The following is a 16,695-nucleotide window of genomic DNA, read 5'->3' as shown; positions in this document are numbered from 1 at the left end:
TTATAAATCTGTTTCTTTTCCCCCCCGTAAAAAGGAAGGAGGGCACAAAGAACATTCCTGCCAAATCTGTCTCTCTTCTAAAGGACTGCAAGCTTCCAAATGCCAATGAGGGAAAAACAGCTGAGAGGCTGAACGCTTTATAAATAAACAAACCCGCCCTAACCCCTGTGTTGACTCTGTGGACCAGACACAGCACTTTAACCTTCCCTCACCTATCGTCTTCCCGTAAGATATATACCTAAAAAAAAAGAGAGAGAGAAAACAACCTCGTGGGGGCGGGCGGGAGATAGGGGGTAGTTAAAGCATGGGATCTGCTTTTGATTTAAGATAGATAATAAATCTTATTCTCTCCCGTCCGTAGTCTCTTCGCCCCCAGCCCACATTTAAGACCAGTTACGGTTGCAGACAGCAAACTGCTGGCGCTTGGTGGGTTTGAGACCTCTCCTTCCCATTTTCCTTGAAATACAGTACTTTGGCTGGATGAATAGGTCAGCGTTTGCTGAGAGAATTTTATTTTGTTTTATGAAGTGTGAAAGAATGTTAGGAGATTTTAAATCAGGGGCCTATTATTTTAGACTCGGATGAATGTAGGTGCTTGACTCAACATTAAAACTGCTCCTATATGGTAGTGTTATTAAAAGTATGACATAGCCCTTATTTTGTAATGTAACGGTTTAGTCATGCAAAGTGCACTGTGACTATTTGGTTCAAGATTTCTCCCCCCTAGAGTAAAATCCTATTTTAACACCATTTTACTGTTGCAAAATTGGCTCTATTTGGGCAACTGGGTCTGAAATACAGTTCTAGGGCGCTTAAAATTGTGCAGTGGATAAGTTGAAGGCATGAAGCTGTGGAACAGACACTGCTGCAGCCTGCTGCATGGGATCATTAAATGGCAAGAATTGTTTATGCTGCTGATCCATTGCTGGTGGAGGAAGAATCCTCAAGGGCACCATTTTCAGGTGGCTGGGAGTGTCAAGGATCACGTACCCTGTAGTTTTCTAAGGCTTTGCTACTTGCTTGTTAACCTGAGCTTCATAATTTTCTATCTATCCCAAAGTGAAACTCAAGACAACAAAAGATAACACATATAAAAGAAGTAGAATATATTATGCCCTGAAGAATCTATTGTAAGAACTTGTTTTTCTGCCTGAGGTTATGCCAGTATAACTATTAACTAGGTGAGAAATCTTAAACAAAACTAGCAATGTAATAAAAGTAGAACTTCCAATTGCCTAATAAATTTCAGCTAATAATATAGCCAGATAACCTAGTTGTCTATAAAAGGGCTTTAACCCAATGGTAATGCTTAATACATTAGGTAATATAAGGTTTTAATTTGGGCTGGAAGCAAGGGCGGTGATCCATTTCCCTGGCATGCCAACCTTATATGCCAATTTTTAGAAATTGATGACCTCATCTTAATTCCCTTGTGAGTAAGTGCCCTTTATCCCTTTTAAGAATTTTCACCTGCTCTCCCAAATTTCAAAGAGAGAACAATCATCTTAGTGAGATACTAGCGGAAGAGACTGGTCATTCATTCCTTCTGGTGTTTTATCAGATGGAAAGTAAAGAAGAAAACAACACTCCTTTTGTTACATGTGTATATTCTTCAGTTCATGTAAAATTTTGATGCTGTACTTGGAGGGATTGGTATCTATGCATTATATGCACAATGATGGGGATGGAAAAATATAATCTGTCACTGGGAGCAGAGATTAAATATAGATATTGCATCTCCCTTTCCCTTCACATTGTTAAGAAAGCCCCACCTTCTCCCTTCAAGTCTTTACTCTGAAGAATTGTCTTGTTTGTAGCTTGCACTGCAGCAAGTAGGAATTTTATAAAATAAGGCCTACACTCAGGAGAAATGAAAAGGCAGCACCTTTCACTCAGCATGAAAAGAAGACTGTAGAACATATAGTGTGAATTTCATCTCCAAAGGAAGGCAAAATTTAACAACTGATATTAAGGAGGAAAATGATGGGATTATTTTGTTTTGCAGAAAATCACATAAAAGCAAATAGGGTTGGTGGCTAGAAGGACTCCAGGAGGCTGTACAGGATGCTAGGTTCACACAAAGCTTTTCCTTTTGGACTTTGATGAGTCATAATGTCTTCTCTGAACTTGCTTTTCTCTTTCTAGTTTGACATCAAGGAAGAGATGTCATTTTTTTCATGTCTGTATGGCTACTTTCACTTGTTATGTAAGTCGGCCATGGTTGACATCCTGCATAGAGTAGACACTGGGTTTGAAAATTGACATCTAGCTACAACACCCTCTCTCTCTATATATATATGCACAAAGTCAGGAAGCTTCAAGTTTCATCCAGCAAACTATTCATGCTGGGTGAAATGTAGTCTAGCTTCAAACAGGAGCAAGTAAGACCATTTAGGGAATGAGGACTTCATCTACAGTAATGGAAACTAAACTTTGACAAAGTGAATCAGACGACATTTAATTTAGTGAAGAGTTCAGAATTAGCAAGTGGATTTACTACGGAAATAAACACTTCTCTCCTTTTTTCTAATCAACAGTCAATAAATTTAGATTCTCCACAGCCAGTCCTCCAAAATACCACCCCACTTCTCTTTGTGATCATACCGTCCTCTAGTTTAAAAGCCTCTGTCTATTCCCAATCCATTCTGTGATGAATTTCAGACCTCTTAGCATGTCAGCCACAGCTGTGCAAGGACAGATCTCTACTAGCTTTCTTGACCTCCTGAAAATATGTGAGCTCAGGAAGCCTGGTTGACCTCCTGGCAACTAAGGGGCCAGACTGGATATATTAGTTCACTCTCAATGAAATGCAGGTTCCCCAAGCACATCCTCCAAAGCTCAGCTACAGCCCAGATACCTTCCAAGGGCCCTCCTTGCCCTCTCTGCCCTCCCCAGGCAAAGGAAACCGCTTGTCCTCCTCTGCTCCCATAGCAACCGGTCTGTACCATGATAGCACTTATCACTTTGATGCAATTATTTGTTTGGTATCCTCCAGTAGATGGTTAGTGCCTGGAGGGTGTAGAGCAAGTTCCATTCATCTTTGAAACTGCTACAATTAGCCGGATGCCTAGGACATCGTAGGTTGTTTAAACATTTTCTGTTGAATGAAAGGATGAGAGATATATATTAAAATTATCTGACATAGAGAATTTAGCAGGTCTCAGTTAGTGAACAAGATTATTAAGTGTTCAGAATATGTTATTTTTTCCAAGCTGAAAAGGCTGATGTGTTTTAGAGTTTGTTTTGCTTTGGGTGGTGGGAGTAGGTGGGAGGTGAGGAGAAGCTATGGCTTTTGCTATCATATAAACAGCACTGAGAGGAGGTTTTGTTTCGTTTTAAAATTAGGCTAGGAATAACATGAGTACATACATGGCAGTTGTGTAATAGAGTAGTAATCATCGTAATAGCAGCTCCCTTTTATTTCTCCTTTAAAACATTTGCTGGTGTCTGTGCAGAGACCTTTATGTATGCCGTTTAATCCATTTAACCCTATGAGATATGTGATATTATCCCCATTTTACAGATAAAGAAACTGAGAGGCAATAAGTAATTTGCCTAAGATAGTCTTCTCCAAAGTGGAGTGAGCAATCTGGGAAGAACATTAGAAATTTTATTCCTTTTTCCTCTAATGATTAAAAAAATGTAAAGACCAAAAGAGAAAAAGAAAAAAGAGCTTTGTAAAGATTATACTCATTTACCATGGCAACTTAACACGGTTCCAAGTAAACCAGCCACATACCAGTCAAATAATGTATCTGAAGACTACTTAACAGAAGAGCAGGGCCCACAAGGCAGAGGGTAAGAGCGGTGCTCCGTCTGGTCCTTTCACTTTTGAGAACTTGACATTGCCTGAAGTTAATAGTTTCCACAGATTATGTTGGTGGCTGGCACTAGTGGCAAAGCACTCAGCTGCCAATACAGGATACATAAGAGATCCGGGTTCAATCCCTGGGTTAGGAAGATCCCCTGGAGGAAGGCATGGCAACGCACTCCAGTTTTCTTGCCTGGAGGATCCCCATGTACAAAGGAGCCTGGCAGGCTGTAGTCCATAGGGTCACAGAGTCAGACACAACTGAAGCAACTTAGCACGCACGCAGGCACAGATTATGTTATCTGGTTTTAACCAATCAGTTTGAAAAACAAGTGGCTTTAAAAGATTCCTTCAGGTCTTCCCTGGTGGTCCAGTGGTTGGGAGTCACCTGTCAATGCCTGTATCCCTGGTCCAGGAAGATTCCACGTACCTCGGAACAACTAAGTCCACATGCCACAACTATTGAGCTTGCACTCCAGGGTCCGTGAGCTGCAACTGCTGAAGCCAGCAAGCCCTAGAACCCTTCCTTTGTAAGGAGAGAAGCCACCGCAGTGAGAAGCCTGCGCACCACCACGAAGAGTACCCCCACCCATGGTAACTAGAGAAAAGCTTGTGCAGCAACAGAGACACAGTACAGCTAAAAATAAATATTTTTTTAAAAGAAAAGATCCCTTCAAAGAAATTGAAGAGTGAGATAAATCTGATAATGCAAAGACAGGTGAAAGTTAGGATCAAATCTGCCACTTTAACCTCTGAGGGTTCTTCGCCAGCCACACTGGGAAGTGAGAACAACGCAATCCAGTTAGATCTGGTAAGAAATAGGTTAAAGCGTTCACAGTTATCCAAGACTACTTGAAATTTAAATATAGGTTAGCCATCACTTTTTTTTTAAACCATCAATAATGATGAATTCTGACCCAAGCATATATTTTGCCTTGAGATATTACAACCAATTCAATGGTAGACTCATGATTAGCAAGCTGGGCTTCCCTTATGGTTCAGCTGGTAAAGAACCTGCCTGCAAAGTGGGAGGCCTGGATTTGATCCCTGGGCTAGGAAGATCCCCTGGAGAAGGGAAAGGCTACCCACTCCAGTATTCTGGCCTGGAGAATTCCATGGACTGTGAAGTCCATGGGGTCGCAAAGAGTCGGACACGACTGAGCGACGTCCACTTAAAAATTTTTTTTTTATTATCTCAATCTCATGCTGTTATAGCTTCTGTTTAGTGTTTTATAATGCACTTGAGACATTAATACTGAATACATGTATTATGAATACATATACATAAATCATGCTCTATCTATTTTTCCCCCCACCCCTTTTTTTAACAGCAAGAGGAATGTGATCAGACAACTTGGAGATGACTAAAGAATGAAGTCAGAATTTTTAAGCCAGCTTGGTAAAACTCCAGACCCAGACTGATCTGCACTGTTCATGTAAAAATTGCCCAGTAATTTGTCATCAATACAGGTCTCTAACCCATTATGGGGTAGGGGAAAGGTGGAATCTAAATGATCTTCAGAACATTTGAGAATCCCTTGAAGCTGTGTTCAAAATTCCATGTTCATGTTAATGTGTATTTTCTGTGGAAGGAGTCCATACATTTCATCAGCTCCTCAAAGGGATCTTTCCCAAAGTGGGTAAGGATTACTGATACACAGGTACCAGCAGTATCAATGATCTAGAATACTTATTGGATAAATTAATCTTTTTTCATAACTTTTATAAAATAGGTGTGCACGTTTCATATGTCCAAACATGTCTACCCTTAAAAAAAAAAAAAACTTAATAGAACTCAAAAAATTTCTCTAGAAAGTTCAAAGGCAGGATAATTTCATCCTGAAGGATCATCTCAATAATACTCCATCTTATAATATTGACTAGACAAGACAGGATTTTACAAATGTCATCCTCAACATGTTTTTGAGGCTCTGACACATCTGACACATTGCACAGTTGTACATTAAGAATCAGAACATAGACTCAGGATCTGAAATTTTGTCATTGTCACAAATTGTTCAAAGATTTTAACTTTCACTTGGCAGGCCTCTGCCCTCAGTGCCCTTTGATGGGTACTGTGTTTCTCTGAGTGATAATGTGCTTCTGTACCAAGGTGACACTGTATCTCATCTCCTAGCCCCGCCACCAAGTGCTGTGGTAGGAGAATATGCTGTATCCACCTCATATACTGTTTTATTAGAGTTCATTACGGTCTTTTTCTCTTAGACCACCTTCAGCTGCTACAGGACTTATCCTTTCAGTTACCATTGACTGCCTTTTTATTTGTGTGCAACCGTTTTCCTGCTTGACTTGAATTACGTCACCCACCAGATTCTTACTTCAAGTTCAGTACACAAAAGCACAATCTGCTGTTGTCTTATTTCAGTCACTTTTCTATACTTGAAGTTCTATATAAATTCAAGAGAAGAGTAGAAAATAAGCCAGGAACATATAAAAACAGAAATCACCACTAAAATTACCTTAGATGACTCTTTAAAGAACTTGAGATAAATAATCTGCTTTGGGGGAGAAAGAAAAAAAGTTGGTCTCTCCACATGTAGGGATAAAATAGATCCCACAACAATATGGTTTTATTTTAGTTTTCAATGGTTTTATCAGCTTGAAAGTGATGAATATATAAAACAAGTATAAAAAGTTTGGGGAAGGGGTTGTGAACATCTGGATTCTACATGGGGCAAGGTTTAATGCTGGGCAGGAAGCTTTTATCTTCCCTCCAGATAAAGTCAACTGAACAGTCAATGACTTCAGTGAGTGCTGGGTATAAAGGCAATGCTCACATTTGGTCTGGGATTGTGCATATTCAATTGTTTATCTTATCAGGGACATTGTGATGTCTGCTGGCATTTTACTATTTTGCTGACTATTAGTGGCCTTTTGATAATAGACTATCCTTAAATACACTTTCTTTATCTCCTTAAATAAATAGGGGAGAAAATAAGGGATTTGCTGATAAAAGGAACATCATAATATATAACATTTTTTTGTTTGTTTAATACTTAGGGTTTGGGGATGTGTCTGACTCTTAAAGACAGTGACATTTCACACTCTACCTATATTTTGTCAAACTGCTTGAAAAATATATCCACCTATTGGGGACTTTTGTCTTTAAGTGATACTTCATTTTATGCTGTGATTTATTTACCGACATTAATAACTGTAACCACCATTACCTGATATTCTGCAGGTCTATGGCCCCTATCAATGTTGATTGTTTTCCTGAGAGCTTAAGAATGCTGAGCTATTATTTCTAATGCTAACATAATAATTACTCATCAATTGAGGAAAGTAGATAGTGAAAACATAATTTAATAGTCTAGATAATCATTAGTAATTATCATTTAATATTAACTAATTAATTAAATATTAACATTAATCATTTAATAAATAATGACTATTCTTTCAAATGAAGTCTCAACCACAGAGCAGACATGCTGTTGGGACCTTTTCCCAATGGGGACTCCAGATGTGCTGTGACATGGGACTTCCCAGCGCTGTATAAGTCTGAATGTTCGTCAAACACCCAATTTGGTGATGTATTCTCTGCTCTTTCTGTTTCTCATTTCTTTTAATGTTAGTATATTGAAAGTGGGCTTCCCTGATAGCTCAGTTGGCAAAGAATCCGCCTGCAATACAGGAGACCCCAGTTCAATTCCTGGGTCAGGAAGATTCACTGGAGAAGGGATAGGCTACCCACTCCAGAATTCTTGGGCTTCCCTTCTGGCTCAGCTGGTAATGAATCCACCTGCAATGTGGGAGACCTGGGTTCAATCCCTGGGTTGGGAAGATCCTCTGAAGAAGGGAAAGGCTACCCACTCCAGTATTCTGGCCTGGAGCATTCCATGGACTGTATAGTCCACAGGGGTTGCAAAGAGTCAGATACGACTAAGCGACTTCAGACAGCCTTCACATGCTAACATCACTAGTCACATGAACTGTCACAAACTATATACCACCGTTTGGTGTCGACATGCTAACACTGAAACCTCTTACAGTAGTCCCTGGTTTAAAAAATACGCGCCAATCTCAGAACCTCTGGTTCCATGCACAAAGTCAGCACAATATACTAGACCCAATGATTAAATGGCCTGCTCATGGACACCTACAGAGATTAGACTCTTGGTCGCCTCACTCCCAGTCAGGATGCCTTCTACTATACAAGACTGTTTCTCTTTTTAAAAGAAAAAAAAAGTCCCCAAGTTCATGTTCTTCAGGTCAGTAATAGCCATCAAAACCCAACAGAAGAAATAAGCCCAGCACTATCCACGGCATGCTTTCAAATTTATTTTCCTAGACTGTGGCTTTCCAACTGTTTTAACAACTACTCTCAGTATGAAATGTATTATATATCATGACCCAATATACACATGCTTAGGTACACAAGTGAATTGTATCAGTCAGGGTCCAACTAGGAAAGCAGAGGAATTTAATTCAGGAAAATTGGTACACAGGTAACAGAAGAGCTGAGAAGTCAAATGAGGGACTGAGAGTAGCAATGGTAAGAAGTCACCCTTTCCCGTAAACTGGGTGAGCCAAGGGATGAGGCAGAATAAAAGAGCTCAGAAACCAGGGTGTTCTTGTAAAACCTGAAACCATGGTTCTCAGCTGGAGTCACGGTGGAAATGCAGCTGCTGCTACACAAGCAGCCAGAAGCATCTATGGCTCACAAAATAGAGTGTCAAGTGCTGACTGCTCCCCAAACCTCAACCCCATATCCCCAGCTGCCCCGAAACCACAGGCTCTGTTTTCCTTTCTCTTACTAGAAGTGTAAAGTATAAGTCATCATTTTATCTAAAATTAATACCCACCTCAGCACCTCTTTTTCTTTCAATGTTTTAAAATTTAGTGCATTTTTTCTGTAATGTTAAACTATGTCCACATTAAAAAAAATTTGATTAAAGAAAACAGCCTTAATTCCACTGGCTAGATCCAATTTCTTAGAATTTAGTTATCATTCTTCCTAGTCTTTCTTATTGAAGGAAAGCTATGACAAACCTAGACAGCGTATTAAAAAGCAGAGACATCACTTTTCTGGCAAAGGTCCATATAGTCAAAGCTATGATTGTAGTCATCTAGGGATATGAGAATTGGATTATAAAGAAGGCTGAGCACCGAAGAATTGATGTTTTCAAATTGTGGTGCTGGAGAAGACTCTTGAGAGTCCCTTGAACTGCAAGGCGATCAAAACAGTCAATTCTAAAGGATATGAACCCTGAATATTCATTGGAAGGACTGATGCTGAAGCTCCAATACTTTGGCCACCTGATGTGAAGAGCTGACTCATTGGAAAAGACCCTGATGCTGGGAAAGATTGAGGGCAAAAGAAGGAGGTTGGCAGAGGATGAGATGGTTAGATAGCATCATTGATTCAATGGACATGAATTTGAGTAAACTCCTGGAGATAGCAGAGGACAGAGGAGTCTGGCGTGCTGTAGTCCATGGGGTCACAAAGAATCGGACATGACTTAGTGACTGAACAGCAACAAATCATCATCTGTAATTCTAATTGTATCTTGCTTACAATTCTAATTATTCCATAAAAATCTTCCTTGTTGGAAAACCTTTCGTAACAGATTTTTGTTTTACTATTATCTGTTTCTAGTAATTTTCTCCACCAGTCCCTCCTTCACACCTGGCTAACTTTAATCTTATTCATGGCACCACTTTAGCCATCTTAAGAACCTTGGTTCAAAAAGTGAAGGCTGGGCTCCTCTGTCAACCTCAAAGGCCCTTCCTTAAACAGAAATCCATCCTTTCCAGCCTCATCTTCTATTATAGAACTGTCCCTTAGGCCAAAAGGTACCACTTATTCTTCCACACACACATGTAATTTTCCCAGTGCCTTCCTTCAAACCACTCTCCCTGCTTGTAATACCCACGTTCCCTTTAATGCCTCCTTTAGACCACGTGCTAGCCCATTCAGTACCCGCCCCCCACCGCCTCCCTCTCACCTGCCTTCCCCCCACCCTCTAGCCAAAAGGCTTCCCCACGTGACCCACCTATTGTGGCTACTCTCTTCTTTCTTTTTAATAATTTCTACTTGTGACTTGAGCCACTTGTTGGACAAGCTCAAGGACCATATCTTCTACCTCTCTGTATCCTCAGAGCTCAGCACAAAGGGCATGCTCAATAAATATTTATTAATGCTGCTGATGATACCCACTGTCAGCACAGCTGCTCTGCTTTCTATGATAATGAGGAAAGCAGTGCAGAACCAGTAGTGGGAAAATTCGCTGTGCTCTTCCTCAAGTGCTGCCAGAAGTCCTGAGAGGTCAGCAAACAATCCACCCCAACTGCAAAGACACAAACTTTGGAAGGAGGAAAGAAGGGAAGGAAGGAGGAAGGAAGAAAGGAAAGGGCTAATCAACGGACATTTTGCATTTTCACATAATCTACTTCCTTTAGGATATAGCCAAGATAAATGTGAAACATTCTTAGATTGTAACATCTCTATTAGAAAATGTCTTGAGACTCAAATGGTTAAACAGAGGATCATAGAAGATCCCTAATTCGAGTCCTAGGTTTTGTAAATCTAGCTGGTACATTTTAGTCCCATCATAAGCACTTTGGAATGATGGTTAAAAGCCTGGGCTCCCAAGTGGTGCTACCCGGCATGCATTTTTAACTCTACCAACTACTAGTTGCATCACCAGAAAATTTACCTAACTTTTTTGGACCCAGTTTTCCTAGCTGTGAAAGAGAGACAATGGCAATGGCATTCTAGAAAATGTTTAAATACTCACCCTCCCCTCTAAAGCTCTGATTTGTAATACATGTCAATTTCTAAGGTAGAAATAATTCGGCTGATTTCGAGCTGTTAACAGGCTCACAAGATTCCTGAAAATTGAACAGTGGACTCTTACAGGGTACCTTCCTTACAGGGTTGTTGTGAAGATGATGAGTTAATATATAAAAGCACTTAGAACTGGCCCTGGGACATCATATGCTTAGTTTGATGAATATTAGCTATTTTTATTGCACTATTTCAGTTTTCCTTCTTCCATGGAAATGGAGTATAGAAATAGCAAGTACTATTGGGAAAAAGCAGTCGCCGTGATTTTAGTTCATTTCATCCTCTTTATAATCACATGTTTCATGTTCACTACTGCCAAGCAGCCCCATTGACTTATTTGAATTTCTTTCCTTTTCCTTAATTCATCTTTTTTTGGAGCATTCTAAGAATCAGAGGACTGGCTAAAAGCCACATACCAGGAAAGAAAAATGTTATAAAAAGTAAGGATAATCCCAACTGAATAATTTCCCCTGAATAATCATTTTAAGAAAGGCTTAAGTACTTACTCAAACAACTAGATATGAAAGTTTATTCATATACAATTAGTTATTGCCCACTTGGCGGGGAGGGGTATGAATTGTAGCTTCTTTTCAAAATAATTTTATTCCCTGGTGTTCTTCTTGACGCAAAATAAGTAAGAATTTTTTATTAAAAAGTATCCCTGAATACATGACCGAATAGTGACTTTCTGCTTTTTTATTTCTATCAGAAGACTTCTACTTATAAAATATCTGCATACAAATATTGTAATTTTCAAGGTGTTTCATCACAACTACCACTCAGGCAATAAATATTTGCAACCTACAGAAAAAAGGGTGTTTTTTGATCTTTGAACCAAAAATCAACCAGCCAACAGCTCAGCTGCTTAGCCGGAGCCCCTAGGCCCCAGCACTTTTCTCTAGAATGTCTTCCTTTCTTGCTCAGCTGTTTTGTCACCCTTCTCTTTTTACAAATTCTGAATTCTCATTTCCTTCTCCCACTCAGGAAATGGTTTCTAATTTTACTTTTGCAAATTTGATTCCCTTCTCAGTCATTTTCTCTGTCGTCTCTTTCCTCCTGTTGCCATTATTTTGTTCCTTCTCTCCTAAATGCCACACTGAACATCATCTCCAACTGTCAGGGGGGCTTCAGATTATGCAGACCCTCGTTTTGCTGTTGGAGGAACACAGGAGACAGTGAAACATCGAGGCTACAATTCCATGCGAGCATCTGCTTGAATCCTCCCTACTTTGAGAACACGGAAGTCTCTCCCAACTTTTTGCCTCCAGGTTCGGTTCTCCCCTTCCCCACTGCTACCCCACTGCACCCCTGACCCCTGGGCCCGGCCAACCACCCTTCTACTTTTGGTCCTTAAGAATTGGACTACTCTTCTTAGGTGGAATCACACACACAGTATTTGTCTTTTTGTGAAGAGCATATTTCACTTATCATGGCGTCCTCAAGAATCATCCACGTTGAAGTATTCAGCAGGATTACCTTCTCTTTCAAAGCTGGATAATAGTCCATCATATGTGCATACCACATGCTGTTTATTTGTTCATCCACAGACTGATACTCAGCTTGCTTCTGCTCTTAGGCTTCCAAACAATTCTATGAACATGAGTCTGCAAATATCTGTTTTAGTTCCTGCTTTCAATTCTTGTGGATATATACCTAGGAGTAGAATTGCTGGATCATATGGTGATTCTATTGACAAATATTTTTTTAGGAACCACAATACCGTTTTCCATAAGAGTCTGCTTTTCTTTGGACACCATTTTACATTCCCACCAGCAGTACACAAGTTTTCCAACTTCTCCACATCTTTACCAGCACTGTTAGTTTCTGGGGTTTTAATGTTTTGATAGCAGCCATCCTATTGTCATTAAAAGCTAAGAATAATTTCTGTCATAAACCACCTTGATCCCACGTTCATAATTTTCAAAATCCCTTGCATTCTGGTTGTTGCTATTAAGCTCATTTTTGCTCTAAAACATAGGACTTTGTTTCCAGGATGAGACTGCACAATCTACTTACACTCCACAACATCCTTTTTAATAGATCTCTCTCTCCCCTCGTTTTTCACAGTGAAAGCTATCTTGCAGGACCTCCAAGTTTGGTAAATCTCTCTCTCCAGCTTGAAGTCAGTAGCCCACTTATCCCTGAACTACAATTAACCTACTTATGGCTGACATTTACATTTCCTTCTTGTCAGCTTTATGAAGATGTAACTTACACTTAAGTGTAAAACTCAGTGAGTTTTGACAAACCTCTATAGTATTGAACCCACCGTGACAATCATGATAGAGAACATTTTTAAGGGCTTCTGTTTGACCTCTCTGCCTTAATTAAACAAATAGAAAAACGAAGTGTGTAAGAACTACCGGCAGCTCTATTAGTAATGAACAATACCACTCCAAAGTCCATTGGTATCCTTGCTTACAATCTTTGTCTTCTTGACTTTCTTACTATTGTTAAAAGATTCTTTAGAATACAAAAGGGAGATAGAAAAGCTTTACAGAGAGGAGGGAAGAAGAGGACAAGAGAGAAAAGGTATGTTTACTCTAAGCTGACTTATTTAAATAAGTTTGTGTGGGTGTCATTCAATTGTGTCCCATGGACTTCAGCCTGCCAGTCTCCTTTGTCTGTGGAATTCTCTAGGCAAGAATACTGGAGTGGGTAGCAATTCCCTTCTCCTGGGGATCTTCTTCCCGACCCAGGGATCAAACCTGTGTCTCCTGCATTGTAGGCAGATTCTTTACTGTCTGAACCACCATGGAAGCCCTTAATACTAGACTATTGGCACATAATTGCTGGGTTTTCCTTTACCTATAGTACATTGCTATATCTCTGTGATGTGAAAAACCAGTTTTTACTGAATACTTTTTGCCCCTATACTGCGCCTGTAGGCTTGTAAGTTTCCTTCCCTCTTCTTTTTGTTTCTTTTCAGAAATGCTCCTCTCTGAAATGTCGTTACTTCTTCCTTATCAATAATCTATGTTGAAATTCCATTTCTTAATGAAGTAACAATCATACAGGTCACATCAAATTCACTTACCCCACTCCCACCCCCCCCCCCCCCGGAGTTTGATTTTGTATTCCACAAACACATTATTGGGTACTTACTCTGGGCAGGGTATTCATTTGTTCTAGAAACTTCATTTCACATCCAACAAATTCTTTACTGAGCATTTACTATGTACAGGGCAAGTCTTCAGCTTATATTCCTTTGGATTCAACTAAAATTAAGTTTTTCCCTTTCCTCTTATCTAGCATGGCTTTCCCTGTGCTCCATTCACAACTGTAGGCAGCACTTGTTAACATTTTCCCCTGCACAAACGATGGCATGTTCTTTAATCCAGGTACTGCTTGGCATTCGTCATATTTTCCCACAGCTTTTCTAAAAGCATATTAACAGCCTTTATGCATTTGCAATTTCACTTTAAGTATTTTAATTAGAGGTCATTTAAGTTTCTTTTGAATATGTATTTAAAGGCTTTTATTCTAAATAAGTTAGTCTACTTACAACTGAATTCCATCTTGGCACTTCCAAAGCCTAAATTTTAGGACCCAATCCTAACACTGAAATAATGTCTTTAAGTAAAGTCCATTCTGATATTTGGGCCTGTAATATCTAGTTTCCCCTGAAATTCCAAGGGTTCTTTGCATCTAGTAGGTGGTCAATAATATTTGGAATTATAGAATTTCAGAATGCAAAAGAACTGTATGGAAAAATAATATAGGGCTAAATTTCTTATGACTTTGAACTTGGCAGTGGTTTTTAGAAATGACATGAAAAGCACAAGAAACAAAACCAAGAAAGAGACAAACTAAAAATTGTCAAAACTTAAAACTTTGTACTTCAAAGGCACTCAAGAAAGTAAAAAGACAGTTGAAGAACAAGAGAAAATACTTGCAAATCATATATCTGATAAGGGTCTAGTATCCTGAATAAATAAAGAACTCTTACAACTCAACAACAAAAAGACAAACAACCCAATCAAAAAGTAGGCAAAGGAATTGAATACATGTTTCTCCAAAGAAGATATATAACTGACCAAGAAGAACAGGAAAAGATGTTATCATTAGCCATTAGGGAAATGAAAATCAAAGTCACAAGAAGATACCACTTCACACCAACCAGGATGGCTATGATAATAGTTAAAAAATTGTAAATAACAGAAAATAATAAAAATGCAACAACCAAAACAGAAAATGAGGGTGTGGAAAAATAACTGGAGCCCTCATACATTGCTAGTGGGAATGTAAAATGGTACAACCTCTGTGGAAAACACTTTGGTTGCTCTTCAATCAGCTGAACATACAGTTATCATATCATATCATAGATACTTCATCCAGCAATTACATCCCTAAGCAAATAGCCAAAAGAACTGAAAGCAGGTATTCAAACAGAAACTAGTACATGAAAGTTTGTAGTAACACTATTTAGAACAGTCAAAAGGTAGAAGCAATTCAAATGTCTATCAACAGATGAATGGATAAAGAAAATGCAATATATCCACACAATGGGATATTATTTAACCATAATGATGAAGTGCTGATACATGTTATCACATGGATAAACCTTGAAAACATATGCTAAGTTAAAGAGGCCAAACACAAGAGGCCATATACTGTGTCATTCCGTTTATTTGAACTTTCCAAGATAGGAGACTCTACAGGAAGCAGATTCTTGGTTTCCAGGGCTGGAGGACAGGGGAGAGTAGGAAGTGACTACTAAATGAGTACAAGGTTTCTTTTGGAGGTGATAAAAATGTTCTGAAACAAGGGAGTGATGATGCCCGCACAGCGCTGTGAATGTAATAAATATCCCTGCATTATACAGTTAAAAATGGTTAAAATGGTGCATTCTGTGTTGTGTGAAAGAAAAGTGAAAGTGTTAGTTGATCAGTCACATCCAGCTCTTTGCAATGCCATGGACTGTAGCCCACCAGGCTCCTCTGTTCATGGAGTTCTCCAGGCAAGAATACTGGAGTGGGTTGCCATTTCCTTCTCCAGGGGATCTTCCCTTCCCAGGGATTGGACCCAGGTCTCCTGCATTGCAGGCAGATTCTTTATCATCTAAGCCACCAGGGAAGCCCATGTTATATGAATATTACCTCAATTAAGAAGAACTTATTGATGAATGTATTGTTCACTATCCATGTGTCAGTGTAGTAGATGTAGGGCTAATTAAGCTATTGATTCTCTTTCTAGACTCTGAGGTCCTCCAGGGACTAATAAGTAAAATAATACAGAGCAAAGATGTGGGCTCTAAACACATACAAAGGCTACTAGGGGACCGAGAGACGATAGTGATACAAGGACTTTCCAAATGAAGCCAGAGTCTTGGACTAATTGGTTACAAGTCTGTGAGTGCCTCTTTGTGCTGCTACTGTACTGAGCTGGGTGTTCAATAATGAGCAACAGCAGAGACCATCCATCCTTCCTGGAACTTCCACTTGGGGCACAGGCAGATATTCCTTACAACCCCCTGCAAACTGAGGTAGAAAAGGAACAGTCTATGAAAGTTCAGAATAAAGAGACTTGACCTAGACCAGAATGAGGGAAGACCTCCTTCTGAGAGTAATCCTTAAGCTGAGATCTGTGGAACAAATAGGAGGCAAGAGAGACTAGCATGGAGAGTTGGGTTTGGACTCAGTGCTTTACTGCTATGGCCCGGGTTCAATCCCTGGTTGGGGAATTAAGATCCCATGAGCCATGGAGTGCAGCCAAAAAAAGAGACTGAGAGAGCCTAGCATCAGCAAAACCTATAGCAGAAGGAAACAGGACTTTCAAGGGCATGAAAGAAGGGCGCTGCAGTTGGAGCAAGCTGCTAAGTGGGTCACGAAGCTGGAAAGACAAGTGGGGCCTGATAGAGCCCCCTATACAGATTTATGTTGGCTTAAATCTCAACATTCAAAAAACAAAGATCATGGCATCTGGTCACATCACTTCATGGGAAATAGATGGGGAAACAATGGAAACAGTGACAGACTTTATTTTCTTGGGCTCTAAAATCACTGCAGATGGTGATTGCAGCCGTGAAATTAAAAGATGCTTACTCCTTGGAAGAAAAGTTATGACCAACCTA

Source organism: Bison bison, unplaced genomic scaffold (genome assembly GCF_000754665.1).
Source record: "Bison bison bison isolate TAMUID 2011002044 unplaced genomic scaffold, Bison_UMD1.0 scf7180017864469, whole genome shotgun sequence".
NCBI classification, from domain to species: Eukaryota; Metazoa; Chordata; class Mammalia; order Artiodactyla; family Bovidae; genus Bison; species Bison bison.
Note: the sequence above shows the minus strand (reverse complement) of the source record.